This window comes from Canis lupus, chromosome 27 (assembly GCF_011100685.1).
Source record: "Canis lupus familiaris isolate Mischka breed German Shepherd chromosome 27, alternate assembly UU_Cfam_GSD_1.0, whole genome shotgun sequence".
Lineage (NCBI taxonomy): Eukaryota > Metazoa > Chordata > Mammalia > Carnivora > Canidae > Canis > Canis lupus.
Genome location: NC_049248.1, coordinates 26,391,863 through 26,411,175, shown reverse-complemented (window position 1 = coordinate 26,411,175; position 19,313 = coordinate 26,391,863). Strand labels below are relative to the sequence as shown.

General features: G+C 38.4%; 1 long non-coding RNA gene across 1 annotated transcript; it reads left to right on the top strand.

Moving 5' to 3' along the window:
- Positions 1-4,173: 4,173 nt before the first annotated feature.
- Positions 4,174-18,080, top strand: LOC119866410. The gene is made up of 4 exons (XR_005379973.1): positions 4,174-4,204; positions 15,530-15,650; positions 15,825-16,501; positions 17,422-18,080. It is a non-coding gene; the product is annotated as an uncharacterized LOC119866410 (long non-coding RNA).
- Positions 18,081-19,313: the final 1,233 nt, after the last annotated feature.

Sequence of the window (19,313 nt, the reverse complement as noted above, 5' to 3'; positions counted from 1 at the left end):
TTAATTCTGACAAAAATGCACTAAGGAAAGTAAATGGTCACCCCCATATTACAGATGAAGAAACCAGTAATTAAAATAACTTGCCCAAAGTCACATTGCTCTTAAGTGGGAAAATCAGGATCAGAACTCAGGCAATCTGGGTCCAGAGCTACTATTATTAATCTCTGTGCTATCCTGATAATAATTTTAATTTTATAAAAGTTACACATGATAAAGAGATATCTCAAAAGAAATTTAGGTTAGAAATGTTAAGTAGAGACAGCAAAGTATACCTCTGCACAGTTTAAGATAAGGTACCTAAAATAAGAATATGAATGGACTTCCATAGACTTGCAAGACCCTTCTAATTATAAAATTAGAGCTGACCCTGGGGTATATAAAGGCATATAAAAGTCCACAATACTTTTTTTTTTTTTTTTTTTTTTTACCAAGTCATCAAAGAACCAAACTAACCAATGTCTATCTTTCCCTGAAGTTAAGGCCACTTCAGGACCTTCAGAAAGCCTTCAGGATAAAGACTTACTAGGGACCCCAAATCTTCCAAATTTGTTCCTATCTAGTCTCATCCTCTGCTTGGTTTCCATCTGGAAAAAGGCTGAGCGATCATCCACATAAATTATGGAAAGACGGGATCCCTGGGTGGCGCAGCGATTTGGTGCCTGCCTTTGGCCCAGGGCATGATCCTGGAGACCCTGGATCGAATCCCACATCGGGCTCCCTGCATGGAGCCTGCTTCTCCCTCTGCCTATGTCTCTGCCTCTCTCTCTCTCTGTGACTATCATGAATAAATAAATAAAATCTTAAAAAAAAAAAAAATTATGGAAAGACTTCTTCACAACCTGGCAAGAATAACTCTACCCAAATACCAATCACTGCATGGTTCAAGAAGACGTCCCCTGCTGAATCATCCCCACCACTTCCTGAAGTTCTCCAGGTTGTCTGGAGGAAATGTGTCACCTAAATGTGACCCAGTACTCTTTTGGACTGAAAGGCAGGTTTACACAATCCAAATAAAATAAGGGTAAAATATACTGCTAAGTTACTCATCACCAACTTCCCATTTAAATAGAGATGGTCTTAACCATCTTTTCAGTCAGGCTAGTTTTTCATTGGCTTGTAATGTCTGCAGAATCAAGTCCAAATCCTTGGTTTTGAGGGATGCCTGGGTGGCTCAGCAGTTGAGCGTCTGCCTTCGACCCAGGAGGTGATCCTGGAGTCCCGGGATTGAGTCCTACATCGGAGTCCCTGCATGAAGCCTGTCCCTCCCTCTGCCTCTCTTTCTCTCTCTCTCTGTCTCTCAAGAAAAAAAATCTTTAAAAAAAAAAAAAAAATCCTTGACTTTGACATTTAAGGCCTTCCTCATTTTATCCCTTAGTTACTTTTCCAATCTTACTTCCTTTTATTTTTGGTCTTTCATGTAACAAGGCTAGCCTATTTCTCCCTCACGCATCACCTCTACTCCTGCTTCTGAGCTACACATTCTGTACTCCATTTTCTCTTCTGCTACCAACACCATGTCCAGTGTACAAGCCAAATCTCTGTGCTCCATATTGTGGGATACAACTTGCAAGTCCTGTAAGGACTGGATCCTCACAATCCCTCAGGGGAAAGAGGTACACAAAAGACTAAAATTGTATATTAAAGATGTGAAAATGCTACAGGATGTAAAAACTTTACAGGATCTAAAGACTTTAGAGAGAGACCATCATTGAATTGGACCTTGAAGGAAGGGGGACCCTGACAGTGTGGTTGTGTTCATAAAGTTGTAGGGGTGACCAAATGGGATAAAGGGTTACATCATACACTTCAGAGTCAGATAGGTCTGAGTCCAAAATCCTGGTTCCTGCTGACTGGAAAAGGAGTGTGTAGGAGTTATGATCAAATAAGTTAGGTTGACACCTAAGCATGGTCAAAACTCTATTTGTATCCCGTTCTCGTGTCTCGGTCAAATAATTAAACCTTTCATACTGTGTACCTACGGAGTCTTCCCCTTCTCTGTCAACAAGATTTAGTGTTTCAACCTATTCATTCATTTGGGCATTTAATCACATATTGATTTTCACCCTTCAAATATTCCAGAAGTATGTTTTGCCTCCTCAATAACAGTTTGTTATCAAAGAATGGATTCTTTCAAATAGACCTTTGGCATTTTCAAAATTTAGGTTCAAGGCTCCTGACAAGTAGTGCTACTTTAGCTGAGAAGCAATTTAAATTATAAGCATGGGCTGTCTAGCAGGTTACATGGGGCCCAGCCAACCATAAACATGTGTATTCCAACTCGGCTTTGCATTCTGGTTATCCAGTAACTCATATGAACAAACTTAAAACTTACTCCTGAGATGGTCAGAAGAAAAAAGCTCATGGTGAGGGCTAATGATAGAATATATATTAAAAAAAAAAAAAAAAAAAAAAAAAGAGATCAAGTTAAGCAGTACAATAAAGTGAAGGCTCTTAGCCAAAAAAATAGACATTAGAAAGTTGAAGAAATTACATGTTACAGTATATTTGCAAACCTGTGGTTGGGCAAATGGCTTGGAATTCATCTCTTATGCTTTAAAAGGGTTCAGTGTACAGCATACAGTGCTCTCACAATACCAATCACCATGCAGTAAATTCTAGCTGAAAGGATAATCTCATAATCTCTGATGTCCCAAAGTCCTCAGTGAACCCATTTTCTAAGCCAAAATCAAATTCAATGTAGTCAAATTTCCCTCAAGGTCCCAAAATCTCAGTATTTGTAATGTCTACTGACATATTACATCAAATAAAGCCCACATGGCTTTAAATTAACATGTTGCTTCACAATCATATTTGTAGTGTTTAGTAATGGCTTGCCTTTTTTTTAATTTTAATGTCTTCATGCACAGCTTTCTTTGCCAATGCAGACAAATTATTTTAATTTCCCACAGAAAGATTCTAATTCAAAGATTCTAAGCAATTTTGGGAGTCAAAAGTTGTTATTCTTTGAAAGTTTTGACTGAATTGATTGAAATGATTAAGGCTGACTGTAAAGTTTTATATAAAAATAAACAAGCACAGTTGTGTGTGACATAGGACAGTGGGGTTGGGGGAGGGGTAAACTTGGCTCAGTTTCCTAAAGCACCAATTTCCTTTGTGGCAAATACTTCATGGGCTATTGTGAAAATTTTATAGAACAATGTATTCAAACTTTATATAACAAATATTATGAGCTACAATGTAAAATTTACCAAAAATATATTTTAAACAGTTGATTTCAATTAAATTTTGGGCAAGAACTTTAGACATTCCTGTTATTTACACATTTCTTGGAGCATAGTCACAGTTTTGTAGAAATCAGAGATTGCTGACTATAGTCATGTCCTCAGAGGGGAAAAATATTCTATAAGTTTTCTGAAATATGTTCTATCCCTATTGAAAGTATAGGAGAGGGACCCTGGGTGGCTCAGCAGTTTAGCACCGCCTGCAGCCCAGAGCATGATCTGGAGACCCGGGATCGAGTCCCATGTCAGGCTCCCTGCATGGAGCCTGCTTCTCCCTCTGCCTGTGTCTCTGCCTCTCTCTTTCTCTTTGTCTGTCTTTCATGAATAAATAAATAAAATCTTTAAAAAAAAAAAAAAAAGAAAAGAAAGTACAGGAGAGACAACTGTACCAGCCCAGAAATCTTGGCCTTCATAACCAAGAAATCTTGTAGAACAAAATGCTTCTACCTCCATCATTAGCTATTCTGTTACTGCAAATATCACTCAAAAAACATGAAGCCAAACCACTCTGATCCCACAAGCATTCTAAAAGAGCGTTCTGAACTAATGTGAAATTTGTATAATAATTGTTGGAATACAAACAATGACTTCAGTCCACTGGTACATTAAACTTTATCATGGCAGAACTCTGTGAACCAACATACCCAAGTTCATCATAGCTCTGGAAAGTGGGTTGGCCTATTATGAACTATATTATTGCTAGCCCAGAAGAACAGCAAGGATTGTTTCCCTGAAATTGTACCACATAGAATTTATTTTCACTGTCAGCCTAGGACCATGATCTCTGCATCATGTGTTTTAGAAAGAAATGCATGTGGGTTGACTGACTTATTTCCTAAGAATTAAGCTAATGAATTATAAGAGATTACTAAAAAAAAAAAAAAAAAAAAAATTCTTTCTCTCTCTTCTCTTACCCCTTTCTTATTTTAACAGGACCAAACCGGAAGATGCTTTCTTCAAGGGTAAGAATGGCACTGGCAATGATCATCAAAAGCCCTAAAAATCTAATTGCCTTTGACCAGCATTCCATATCAATTAAGTTAAACAATTGGACAAATGAGCAAATGATTTATATATGTAGTTTTCACAACGATATTTATAAGAAAAAAATAGAAATTTAAACATCTAACAATAGTGACACTGAGGTCTATCCATTAGACTATTAAGCAGGCTAAAGTTGCTGAGGTGAGTACCATGGTTAATAACACAGAAGGACATACATGATACATTAATTGATTCTCTTTTTGTAAATATATACATAAGGTAAAAAAAAAAAATCTATAGTTTTGAACACTTTCTTCTTCATCAGTGAGCCTACAGCTGTCTACCAGTCCACATCTTAAATTAGGGATAAAGGTGAAATTTCAGATGAATGTGGTTTTATTTTCCTTTTTGCTTATCTGTATTTTATAATTTCACAAAATATTATTTTGCCAAAGGGAGCAGAGCATGATGACTAAGGTTATAGAATATGGTACAGATAAGCCTGGGTTTTAATATTCCAAGTCCATAAATTTTTTGCTATATGACCATGTTACTTAACCTAAGCTTCCCATCCAACAAATGGGAAAAATAATATTATAGCCATCTTTTTTATTAAAGAAGGTAATAGAAACTCTATATTGGATAAAGGAAATGATTATTATGTACTTTGTAAAATACAAACTTAAATTTATATATTTTTTTAAAGATTTGAGAAATAGTACACGTGTGTACATGTGTGTGCAGGGAGAAGGGGAGAGGGAGAGAATGTCAGGCAGACTCCTTGCTGAGTGCAGAGCCTGAAGCAGGGCTCGATCCCTCAACCCCAACACCATGACCAGAGTAGAAACCAAAACTCACTCAACCAACTGCTCACCCAGGTACCCCAAAGTGTTTATATGTTTAAGAAAAACAAATCCAAACCCCAGGCTCACAGAAGAAAAAAAATACATAACTAAAAACATGGGGAAAATTTTATTTGCAATGGTAACCAAAAAAAAAAAAAAAAAAAAAGCATATTTAGCAGCCCTGAGTTACCATTTCACATATCCCAAAACAAAAATCCCTAACAGTTTCAATGTTCTAGTGAAACTACTGGTCTTTCACTGTTAGTAGCACTATATTTCATGTGAATCTTTTAGGAAAGCATTTAGGCTCTATTAGACTAAGAGTTAATAATTCCTCCACTGAATTTATCTGCAGGAAATAATGTGCCTAAAGCAAAAAATAATATGCAAAAAGGTATTTATGACAGAATCCTAAATAATTAACTGGAAATATCTGAATATCCAGTTAGAGGAATGATGAATGGTTTAATTCATCTTGGCATGTCAAAGCAACAAAATAAGGAAAGCATCCAGATTGTCATATTGAAGGCCTTGCAGAAACAAAATAGTTTGATACGCATTCAAGTGAAAACAACAAAATTCAAAATACCTATTTTCTATCCCTATATAAAACATATATAAAATCAATCAGCATAGGAATAACTGAGATGAGGAGAAACGTGTAAGGAGAAGAGTTTTCTTTTCTAGACTGAGGAGCCGTGAGTTCAAAATAGAGTGGTGACCCAACATGGCATCCTCAGCAGTTGAACCAGAAGACATGGTCGGTCAGCCATGCCAACTGCTTACATTGCATGGTAGATAATACCAAAGTCTCTATTTCTAAAGAAGAAAGGAAGACCAAATTTTACTAGTATTTCATGAATGGATTGCCAATGACCCTCTCAGTCCCAATGGCAGCTAGTCACACAAAAGAAGTCTCTGAAGGAAGCCTGGAAGCTCCACTGCCATGAGGCATCCTCCATTCCTTGTGTCCTTCCAATGACTGCAAAGTATTAGTTTATATGTGTCCACATAAGTGAATGGATGGATGATGTTATCATTATAATTTAACCACCAAAGTGACTCCCATGAAATGGACATTGTAGTTGACAGGAACCAGTGATGGATGAAAACAACAATAATGTAAGCACAAGGGAGCATAAACTCATGAATCTGACACCTATACTTGATCAAACTGCACAACCGTACAGCAGCCCGTGTTCCTCTAAAGATTACATTGTCACAGCGAGAAATTTTTCTGAAACATTTCGAAAATATTTCCATCATTATGTCATTATTTCCTCAAATAATGTCACATCCATAAAACCTCTCATATCTGTACTCTTTAAGCACAGAATTTTCTAATCTGCTTTAAAATTTACAAAATAAAGAGTTTTAGTTTTTGAAGTCCTATTAAAAGTAGGGAAATGCAGCATGTTCCCATTCTTTCTTAAAGAAATGACTGAACTTCTTTCTTAAAGAGGAAAATAATAGCTATTATTTATTGAGGGTTTGCTGTTTATGAATCAGGCACTATTTTCAGCGCTCAACATGCATTAATCACTCAATCTTCAGCACTATCCCTGATGAAGAGACTATAATAATTATCCCACTTCACAGATACAGAAACTGAAACAGAGAGATTAAGCAAATTATCCAATCTAGTAAATAAACAAGACAGGAAGGTCTGTTCTTACTCCAATATTATACTAGATTACAATTTACTGACTGATTTCAACTGAACCTTTGTGCAGTTGGTGGATAATGATGAACAAGCAGTGAACCCTGCATGTCGCCCATTTGGATTTGTACATACTTTAACTTTTTCAATGATAATATCTGAAAAAAAATAAGTATATAAATAAACTGAACTTACAGACCTTAACATTAGTGTTTCCCAAATGGAAATAGATTTTTAAAAATAAGGAAGCAAATACAATCATACTATCTTCACTAAAATTACCATGGACTCCAATTTTTTGTCAAAAATTAAAGGGCTGAATATTACTAAATATAAAATTATTTTTAAAACGTTTTTGTGTCCTTTTAATTCCTATTTTTGTGTTTACAATATGTAATACATTAGTGCAATTATGGGTATGTTATTTATAATACAAATATATATACTGGAGGAGATGCTCACAAATTTAATGACAGTAGTACCCTGCTCAAAAGTTTAGACTATTGCAGAAGACTTTTAAGCAAGAGAAAACCAATCACATTTGCATTTCAAAAAGCTCTTTCTGGAGGCACTGTCTGGAATGAATTTGGAGCAGGGTGCAGCAATGGTTCCTGAAGGTTTGAACTCTGCAGAGACAGGGGAGGGAGGCTAAAGCTGAGAAAAACATTTAGGAAACTTATCAGTCATGAAGGAGCAGAAGTCAACGATGACACGATGGTTTCTGACTTGTGGTGACAGCAAATTCAGAAGAGAATAGAAAACAAAGTTCATGTGTTGGGAGTGGGGGCACAATGATAATTAAACTCTGATACATTGAGATTAAAATGCCCTGAAACCAAAGGGTGAATGCATGCAAGGTAATTGGAAAAACAGGTCTGGAAAGTTCAGGAAAGAGCCTGGGCTCACTCACAGCTGAGCTTCACCAGTTTACAAGTGGTTGCTGACAAGAGAAGTTTTGATAAGCACACTGGGGGAGAATACCTAAAGATGGATAGGCAGGGCACCAGCATTAACAGAACACGTGGTGAGAGCAAAGCCATTAAAGAACTCTGGGAAGGAAGGAAGGGTCAGAGGAGAGAGGTCCAATAGAGAGTGGAATGAGCAGGCTGAGGAATTGAGGCATGCTAACAGCTGGCAAGGCAAAGGCTACACGGCTGAGGGACCAACCATGTACCCATGCCATCAGTGATGTCAGAACATCTGGGCATCACACCTGCTTGCAAAGCAAAATGAGGCCCCTCTGCCATCATCCCTTACCCTTACATATGTTAAGAGATTGCAAAAGATGAGCTTGGTAAAGAAAGACATAGTATCAGCAGCCTTATACTCTATAGAAATGAGAGAATAAGCATAATCAAGTTACGATTAACCTGTCATATACAACATATGTCATTACTAGAAAAAGTACTTTATCCCTATGAACCTTGATTTTATATAGTCAACTAATAAAAAGAATGTAAAAGTGCTTTCTGAGACTAAGAACAAAACCTCCCTAAGACTGAGAAAACAGAAAGAAATAACTTCTGATGCTACTTTTGCTACATTTTGCTTAACTAAACCTGCCAATGTTGATGATTGCTCTTTCCCATTAGACCCCAATGGCCCTCTGTCATGATATAAAGATGGGCTTTGGCATTTTGAGACAACTGTGGATCTGCTCAAGGTCTTCTCCCTAGAGGGAAACACAAGCTAGATGAAGGCAAAGTTTACTATGTTTCCAATGCCATTAAAATTTCTTATAATGTGGAATTTCTCCATGATAAAGGGTTATAAACCTTATCTTGGGTCTCATTATCCTGATCATATCTACTTGGTCTGAATACTGAGCCAGGATAAAACCTCATGGAGGCTACACAACCCTCTCAGACTTAAAACTCATACCTCAAGTTGAATTTACCAGCTTTTTTTTTTCCCCAAAAGTTATTATGGAAAATGTTAAAGGTATACAAACATAAGTGGATTAACACAATGAATGCCATGCACCCAACACCAGCTTCAATAATCACTCCTTATGGCTAGTCTTGTTCCATTTATATTCTCTCCTATCCATATCCCCATATTACCTTGAAGCAATTGTCAGAAATGATATTTCTGAATGAATATTTCAGTATGTCTCTAAAAGATAACGTAACTGTAAAACTATTATCCTAAAATTAGTAATAATTCTTATTGTTAGGAAGACCAATTTCTATCTCAATACCATCACATTTCCAGTCAATCAATGATCACATTTCCAATGGTCTTGTAACAGTCATATTTTAAAAAACCATTTGTTCGTTTGCATTAGGATCTCATCAGGGTTTACCACTGTGTTTGGCTGATAGCTCTGTTAAGAATTTTCTTTTTAGGATTTTATTTATTCATGAGAGACCGAGAGAGAGAGAGGCAGAGACACAGGCAGAGGGAGAAGCAGGTTCCATGCAGAGAGCCCGATGTGGGACTCGATCCCAGGACTCCAGGATCACGCCCTGAGCCAAAAGGCAGACGCTCAACTGCTGAACTACCCAGGCATCCCAGTTAAAAAACTTTAAAAGTTTTTTTTTAACTGGGACGCCTCCCCTCCTCAACAGAAAGTCTGCTTCTCCCTCTCCTTCTGCCCCTCCCCTTGCTGCTGCTGCTTCTCTCTCCCCCTCTCAAATAAATTACTTTTTAAAAATTTTTTAAATAATTTTTTTAATCTATAGGTTTCCCCCTTCATCTCTTTTCTTTCTCCTTGCAAATTACTAAATTGAAGAAACTGGATTGTTTGTCCTTCAGAGTATCCCACAGTCTGGCTGCATTGGCAGGTAGAATTTAATATGTTTTAGTCCTTTAAAATTCAGGTGGCTAAACTTTTTCTTGCTTATTGATGGACGATAGATATCCCACGGTGCACTGAACAAAACCAGGATGCTTTTCTATTCTGCTGGCATTCGGTAAAATGGAAAACAAACATAGACAAGTTTTAAGGATGCTATAAAATTATCTTTGGGGCAGGAAAAGAAGTTGGAGCCTGGGCTAATAAAGTAGTATTTAGGTCACGGGAACAGGCAGAGGTACAAATGTTCCAGGCCTTCCTTTTCAACTCCCCTGATAGAATAGAGAGATTAGAGTGGGCTCTAAAACAAGCAGGTTGAGGTGAATCCCAGCCCCACCACTCTCCAGCTGTGGGTCTTCAATCACTACTTAACTCCTGTGCTTCAGGGTCCTTATCCATAAAATGGACATAACACACTCCACACCTACTGCATGAGAATTCAGCAAGATAAATTCAGAGAAAGAGCTTGGCAACAGTAAGTGCCCCCCCCCCCAAATAGTTGTCATTATTATTTTTAAATTATTATCCCTAACTAAAAGTGAAAATCTCCCTCTCAAAACTAAAGCTCAACTTTTTGAGGTACCACTTATACCCCCACTAAGTGACAACTCTAAATTGAGTTTTACCCTAAAGACTTTTTGCCTTGTGTTCTTGACAATTTCCGTTTATAATGGCACTTCATAACAAAAACTACCCTTGCCGTGTGATCTATCATCCATATTTTGCAAACAGCAGGAGAATCAGCTGTCCTTGAACAGTCACAGAACTAACCTTCTTGACTGTTTAAAAAGCATTCAAGGGAGAGACAGATTTCTTTTCCTTAGACTAAGAGCCTACCATGTGCAAAATATGGCATTAAGCACCAGCAACCTCATGAATTCTAATCTCCTGGGTTTTAAGGGGGGGAAAATCCAATGGTTTTGTTTTAATTATTAATAACCTGAGAGGGTTTTTAAGATTTTATTTTATTTGAGAGAGAGAAAAAGTGCAAGGAAGAGAGAGCATGAGTGGTGGGGAGGAAGAGGGAGAAGCAGATTCCCTGCTGAGCAGGGAGCCCAATGTGGAGTTCGATCCTAGGACACTGAAATCATGACCTGAACCAAAGACAGATGTTTAAAGACTGAGCCCATCCAAGTGCCCCGAGGGTTTTCACTTAAAGTATGTATTCAGTGCCTATCACTGGGCCCTATGCTGTGTGTGTGTGTGTGGGGGGGGGGGGGGGGGGGGATAAAAAATTAGGAATAGGGCATAGTCTCTGGAAAAAGAGTTTATACAGTCCATTAGGACAGAAGAGAGGTTTACTAATGATCTATAATGTAATATAATACAATATAATAGTAAGTGTCACATGAGAGGTCAAATGAAATGCTAGGAGAAAATCAGGAGGGAAAAATAACTCAGATAAAGGTAAATAAGGGGAGCTGTTCAAGAAGGAAATAATATAAAGATGAAAGACTGGACAATGTATAGGATTTCAACACGTCAGAGGAAGGGTTGGGAGAAGCATAAAGAATTTCAAATAAAAGAAACAGGAGCATGTGGGCTGAAGTGTGGGAGTATTTAGCCAACAGTAGTAGCTGTAAAATATAGGATGCATGAAGGGACAATGAGAAAGGAAGCTAGAACAATCAGTTGGGCTAGATCCTAAAAGTCCTTGATGAGTAATGGTAAGGAGACTGGACTAGATTTGGTAAGTAATTGAGAAGTGCTGAGGTTTTCTGAACCAATGAATGGTACAGTCAGAGCTGTGTTTTATATAAATTAATATGGATGCATGAAGGTGAAGGGAAAGCAATTCAGAAGTCAAGGACCTCTAAGTCAAGAAGAAAGAAAGCTATGAATACTAGCTATATTGTGGATGAATAAAATATACTTGGTCACTGAAATGAGAAGTGAAAACTCAAAGTTAGCTGCAGAGTTTGGAATCTTAAATGTCTGGAAAAAATAGTGGCACCATTAACAAAACCGTAAGTTGATTCAAAAAGCTGGGGTTGGAAGAGAGGTAACACAATGAATTCCATCTGTATATGTTGACTTGATCTCCCAGCAGCACATACACAGAAGACCATAACCAACAGGAAGAGTATGAAGAGAGGGCCAGTGAGGGAATCTTGGAGAAGTAGTATGTGTAGGATGAAGCAAGGGCAAACGGATGTGGAAGTAGTGTTCAGAGAAGACTATGCAGGTTAGGACAAATCAGGATTCAAAGCATGGAAGAGCTTTCCAGGAGTCACAAAGACAAAAGACAGACTGGAAGTTAAAGGAATGAGTGAAGAAGTAAAGGCAATGAATGTAGACCCCTTATTTAAAATTCAACATAAAAGAATAAAGAAAAGAGGGGATATAGGCAGAAGCACTGAAGAAAGTGCTGCATACAGTAGCGTCGTCCCCTCCCCCAAAGGCCACTGTTTCACTTTCCATGATTCCCATAACCACCTGTCAACAGTGGTCCAGAAGCAGGTGATCCTCCTCCTGACATATGATCAGAAGGTCAACAGTAGACTAACATTATGTCATAGTGAGCTTCAGCTCACTTCATCTCATCACACAGGCATTTTACCATCTCACATCATCACAAGAAGGGTGAATAAGTATCTTATACTTATGTAACCACAGTCACATAACTTTTATTACAGCATATTGTTGGAATTGTCCCTTTTTTTTTTGTTTTTTTTGTTTTTTGTTTTTTTTTTTTTGAGAGAGAGAGAGAGACTGTGAGCATTCATACATGCACATGCAGGAGCAATGGAAGAAGGGGCAGAGGGAGAGAGAGAATCTCAAGCAGACTCCCCACTGAGCACAGAGCCTAATTCAGACTCAGGGCTCGATCTCATGACCCGGAGATCTTGACCGGAGCTGAAATTACCAGACCGACACTTAACTGACTGAGCCATCCAGGCACTCCAATTATTAGTTACTATTGTTAATTTCATACTGGGCCTAACTTATAAATTAAACTTTAACCATAGGTATGTATGCATAGGAAAAAAAGTTATATATACAGGGTTCACACTATCATGGTTTCAGGCATCCACTTGCGGTCTTGGAATATATTCCCTGTGGATGAACAGGCACTACTACATCCGTTTTTGGTTTTTGTTTTGTTTTCTGTTTTTGTTTTTTGTTTTTTTGTTTTTTTAGGAAAGGACAGTCTGAATATTTTTATGCAAATAAAAGGGAATGGGGAGGAAACAAGTAAAAACACCTGAGACAAGAAAGAAAAGGAGTGACCCTGGAGACAAAAAAAAAAAAAAAAATGGCAGGCAGTGAAAATACCGAGACAACATTAAGGTAAAAAAAGAAACTTGAAAATCAAGATGACTGTCAGATTGGTTTTTTTGGCCTACACAGAGTTTCAAAAAATGTGATTTAAACTTGTAGAGATCTCACCTAGAAAACCAGAGACTTGATTTTCCTGGAAAAAACAAGATGGGCAATGCCGGCCCAAGCTTCTGTAAACCACCACCGCTGCTGCCCACACCTGAGGCGTGGCTGGCACCCTGTAGTCCACCACAGTCCCTGCCCACATCACACTCATTTCAGGAATTTCAATGGCTCCTCTTGGCAGCAGAGTTTGTGACCCCAACCTAGATCTTTTCCATAAAAGAAGACAACAATGTCATCCTTAGAGAGCAAGTAGGGAGTACAGACTTGAGACTTGGAAATTATGGGAAAAAATATTGTAACAGTCATGGAAGGAAATGGGTTAGGAAGTCAGCAGGAGATGAATAACCAAAGGATTGTTATCTAATAGTCTGATGGAGAGAGCAATGATTCATCAGTTTGCCTGCCAGTGCCCGACAGCCTGGAGGCAGAGGTCACAGGGCAGTCTTGGTGGGAGACAGGAAGACAAGGTTCTGGGGTGCTTGTGGGGTTGGGGGTGGCCTTGGTAAGGAGACTTTAGGTGCTGGTGGCTCGGGAGAACAAAGAAGAGACATCACAGGAGCAAAGAGCAGATCAGGAAGAGGGACAGAACTAGAACGCAAGATAAGAAGGGTTTTCCTAGAATTTTTCTGGCAGGAACTTGGAAGTCTCATCTGTATAAAAACATCAGAGGACAGACACACATCAGTGAAAGAGTTGAGAGACTTGGGGAAGAAAGTAAAAGCCTGATTAGTACAAAAGGGAAAAGTTAGCCCTGCAAAAATTTACCATTACAGTTTCATCTCTCTGATACTCAACTCCTAGAAAAAACCTGGAATAGATTTTTCTTTCATGGAAAGAAAAGAAAAAACAGAACCAGACTTCATAAATCATAATGTAATAAGTTCAGAAAATTATATTTTTGTGCAATGAGCCATGTGAATGTTAAGATGATTTTTAAACTACACACTTGACTTCTCTTCAAATATCCTTAGTTATGATTTTGAAGATAAAAAGTACACTCATTCTTTGTCCTTATATGCAGAGGACTGTATATATTATCTCGAGTTTTGAAGAAGGAAGGAGATCAAAAGTTCAAAGTTGAGCAAATTCTCAGTCTCACACAGCAAAAGCTTATAACAAGGGAAGGAAGAAAGCCAGTGTTCATGACCTGCTTGCCCAGTGCCTGAACCTTTAGTGTATCCATATTCCCTGAGTTCCTTTATGTTTAAAAGAAAAACACACAAAACAAAACAACATGTGAAAGCTTCATCTTCAATGTCTGAGTTACTTACTTTTACAGCAAGAATGCCTTTGTAACTTTTTTAGATTTTTTTTAAATTTAATAAAATGAAGCTAAAGCAACCTTTCTAAAAATCAAAGAAACATAAATCAAAATGAGACCTTTTATTTCATGTACCATATAGCCTACAACATAATATTTGCAAAGGTGTGGGAAAACAGGAAGTCTCACAGTGTTGCTCCTGTTGTTCTCATAGATAACACAAGCCCATGGCACAAAATTTTAAAAGGTACCAAGGAGCTATTCTCAAAACTCAGTCTCCCTCCCTCTACCTATGCCCAGACACCCAGTTCTTCTCCTTGCAACCAACTACCAGTTAAGAGTTTCCTGAGTGTCATTCAGAGAATCCGGAAAATCACAGGAGAGAGTGCAAATTGATCTACTTTACTGAACAACAGTTCAGCAGCATCTGTCAACATTTAAATACACATTGCCTAGCAACTTCACTTGTAAAACTACAAAAAAGTGATCTATGTACCTAGATGCTTATTGCAACATTTTAGAGGTTATGAGTAATTGGAAACCATTTAAATGTAAACAAGCAGAGTACACCCTCCCAGTAGAACACTATGTGGTCATTATAAAAGGAGAGAGAGGGAAAAAAAGGAAGCTGCTAAAAAAAAAAAAAAAGCCAGTATGAAAGTTTTTCATAAACAAGTTTCTCATAAACAAAAATTTCTGGATATACATATGTGTGTATGACCATTGTCATGTCTGGGAGGATAGTCAAGCCATTTCTAATTTATGTTAATTACAGACCATGAGAAATGGGAAAAGAGAAGACTTTCATTTTTTAATACTACACTATTATGTGAATGACAATGAACACAGACTGCTTTGGTGACTTAAGAGTTTTAAGAATTAAGTTAAAAAAAAAAAAAAAGGCAGGCGCCTGGGTGGCTCAGTAGGTTAAAAGCATCTGTGTTCAGCTCAGGTCATGATCCAGGGTCCTGGGATTGAGTCCCACATCTAGGTCCCTGCTCAGCAGGGAGCTTGCTTCTCCCTCTCCCTCTGCCTGCCACTCCTCCTGCTTATCTCTGTCAAACAAAATCTTAAAAAATACAATAAAGCTAATAGAAATCAATATTATATGGATGAAGCTAGTATCTGTAAAAACATTTTGCATGTATGTTATCAAAAAGCAAAAGGTATGATAGGTGCAGACCTGAATATTCGAGAGCTGCCCCAAAGGCCCAGGCATGCACTAATGCATGATATTATCAAAGAACAAATGGGAATCATATGTTCTGAGGGCTGCAGGAGTCCCCAAGCTGAAGAGGGAAGCTATAATGGTCTAGCCATCCACAACATGCAATTTTTTTTCTCTTCTTCTAGATCCAAACTTTACTTCCATGAAGTGATTGAGAATATTGGGAGTGGACAAAGAAGGGTGATGGGCATGGCAAGAAAGACATCTAATAAACCTGTTCCTTGGGGCACCAATCTGGCTCAGTAGGTAGAGTATGCAAATTCTTGCTCTCAAGATTGTAAGCTTGAGCCTCTTATAGGGTGCAGAGATTACTTAAAAATAAAACTTAAAAAAAAGAGAGAGAAAGAGAAGGTAGTCCTGAACACAAGAATTCCAGAAGATCTCCAAGAATATTCCTAAGGTCTACTTTCTAAATTTCAGCCAGAAGACAAACTTCCTTCCTGAAAAACTGGGCATCAAGTGTAGAAGATCAACTTTAATCTAAGAACACGTAGTACATTTGTCAAGAGGAAGCATAGAGATGAAAAAGCTGCTGACCAAGGAGAGTTAGACTATTAAAACACATCAGCATCCCTCTATCTCCAGTGGTGATCAAGGGAAAGGATGCATTCACTGATTCCATGGAAGTTTCCCAGGCTTGCCAGCAGATAAACCCCTGAAAAGGAGAATGCCCTATGAGGCAACATTCATTCAGAATCGGCAGGCGGTCATTAAATATCTTTTCCACCAGCTATGCCCAAAAGCCCTTCCAACATTGGTCTTATTTCTCAAACTCCCTGGATTAGTTTTCCGTTGCTGCCACAACAGATGACCACAGACTTGGCTACCGAAAATACCACTTATTTGTTATCTCACAGCTTCACTGGGTCAGGAGTCTGGGCACAGCTGGGTCCCTGCTCCAGGTTTCACAGGCAGAAATCAACGTGGCGGTAGGGCTGTGTTCCTCTCTGGAGTCTCTGCCGATGAGCTCATTCAGATTGTTGGCAGCATTAATCCCATGTGGCTGTGAGACTGAGGTTCCCCCCATTCTCTTGCTGGCTGTGGGCTAAGGGTTGATCTACAGACGTGGCTTGCAACCTCTTTCAAAGTCAGCAATGGTGAGTGAGTTCCCCACTCTAGTCTCTCTGCCTTCCCTTTGCCTCCCCCTCTGCCCCATCTCTCTAAATCTTGGGCTTTTAAAGGCTTATTAATTACTTACCTCGGGCCCACCTGGATAATCGAGGCTACCCTCACTATCTTAAAGTCAGCTGATTACTGACCTTAATTCCATCTGCAAAGCTCCTTCAGAGCAGTAGAGGTTAATGTTTGATTGAACAACCAGAAGACAGGCATCCTAGAGGGGTATCTTTAGAATGATGCCCATTACATCCATTTATGTTCTGAGGTAGAAAAAAAAAAAAAAACTGACCCAAGGAGTCCAATCTACCTGGATTTTTCAGAGTATGATAATGAACTGGTGCTGCTTTTACAGGAGTTATTTTGATCAAACCTGCAAATAATTCTGATGAATATTATTATACCCACCTTTATAATCAACAAAACTATGGCTCAGAAGTTAACTTGCCTGAGAGCACAAGAGCTGGAACTAGTAGAATCAGAATGAAATCTGGTTTCAGCAATCTTAAAAAGCCCATTTCCTTTGCTATTTCTAAAAGCAATACACAGTTGGGACTTCTAAAAAAGAGTGGTTTAGTTGCTAGTAATAGGAGTAAGGAATACTGATACTTAAAGCAGAAGAAAAGGAAACCGAATAGGATTTACCAACAAATTGATTCTGTAAATTAAAGGTGAAGGACAAAATAAAATCAAAGTCAATTATCACTTAAAGGACAGACTGAGATTTAAATTTTAATTTTATTTAAATTTTTAAAATTACCAAATAGGCATATAATGGGATTCTAGTCCTAAGGCTAAGCAGGCAGCATAATACCCCATAAAAGCATGTGCATGTATGTGTGTCCACAGGTGTGTGTATATGTTCACACACATATGCTTTCACTTATTTTCTTTTACTCAGCAAATATTTATGAAGCATCTTCTGTGTACCAGACACTTGTCTAGTTGCTGGGCATAAAGCAATAAACGAAACAAAGTTCCAGCCTAGAAACAGCAAATAAACAAACAAGTGAAAATACAAGAGATAGCAACGATAGTACCACGGAAAGAATAAAGCAGAGCGAGGAAGAGGGAGCTCAGAAAGGAGGAACATTATTTTATATAGGCCGGTCAGGGAAAGCTGAATTGACATGTGCCGTCAGAACACGTCCTGAAGAAAATGAAGGAGACATGCAATTCTCTGGGAGAAAGCATTCCAAGCAGAAGGAATGAAAAGTGCAAATGCCCTGGGGCAGGAGTATGCTTGCAGAATTAGAAGAACTGAAGAGAGGCCATTGTGGCTGCAGCAAAATAAACAAGGTGGGGAGGGGCAGGAAGAGAGGTCAGTGAAGTCAAAGAAGCTGGGTGTGGAAGATGACTATGCAGGAGTTTTGGGTCACTCTAAAGACTGAATGGGATCCTCCTGAGAGAGATGAAAAGCCATTAGAGTTCTGCATAGAAGAAAAATGGGGATCCCTGGGTGGCGCAGTGGTTTGGCGCCTGCCTTTGGCCCAGGGCGCGATCCTGGAGACCCGGGATCGAATCCCACATCAGGCTCCCAGTGCATGGAGCCTGCTTCTCCCTCTGCCTGTGTCTCTGCCTCTCTCTCTCTCTCTCTCTGTGTCTATCATAAAAAAAAAAAAAAAAAAAAAGAAGAAGAAAAATGGTGGTTTATCCACAAATAAAGAACTGAAGTTCAAAATACCAAATCTAGTAATAATTACTTCTTCCTGATGAGGTGACTATAAATTTCCATTTCCCAGTTTTACTTCTTATTAAAAAAAAAAAAAAGGTCTAGTGCATAGGATATCAAGTTGGTTTTTAAGGGCACTAAAGTGAACCTAGAGTGGTTCTCTTAAGACAAATGGTTAGGTTATTTGGCTTTGGCTCAGGAGGGCTGGATTTGGTTACTGATTTTGTGTGCATTCAAATTGCCTGATGCCTGTGAACCTCAATATCTAGCTTCAATGGAGGTACCAGTGCCCAGGCCATCTGACTATCTGGAGGTAAGTAAAACACTCACATCGTACTCAGCTCAGCTCCTAAAAGAGCTCCCCACACCCCCACACCCCTTCCAATGGTTATCTGTTAGTATTACTTCCAAGCATAGACCAATCAAATCCGCTTAAGGAACAGCTAATATGTGTGAGTAATCCATAGCATACATTGGATAAGGATCATGTGTTAAACTGGACTGTTTCCTTTCATCTACCCTCTGTAAGTCACTCTCAAGAATAATACCAGTCTAAACTAACTTAACTATCAAAACCCAAACTGACAGAAATCTTTTGGCAGCAAAGAACACGAAATCCAAACCACCAAAACAAACAACCTTCCTGTGCATTTAATTCATCCCTGAGGTTTCGTGAACTCCTCTCCCAGGGAAATCTTTTTATTCCCCTCCAGTTTTTCAGTCAAGATCTAAAACAGCCAATAAGTTGAACTTAAAAAGATAACTGAACAAGTACTTGTGAATCGAGGGGGTAATATTGGACTCTCAAAGATTAAAAATAAATACATTTTACACAAGAACAGACTTCTGACTACAAACTTTGAAAACATTCAAATACATAGAACTTTCCATGTGTAATATTTACTGGTCATGTCAATACAAATTCTCTTGGTAGATAAGAAGATCACACAGACTTTATCATTAAGGGAAGCCTCAGCCGCTTTTGTTCAACATTCTAGTTTAAATGACAGTTTTTGTGCTTTGTTTTCTGAGGAGGAGGAATAAACAACTTTACCATCTCCTAGCCTATGTGTCCTCTCTAGAGAATGTCAACTTAGCCCAATTACATTTATTTTTCGTGT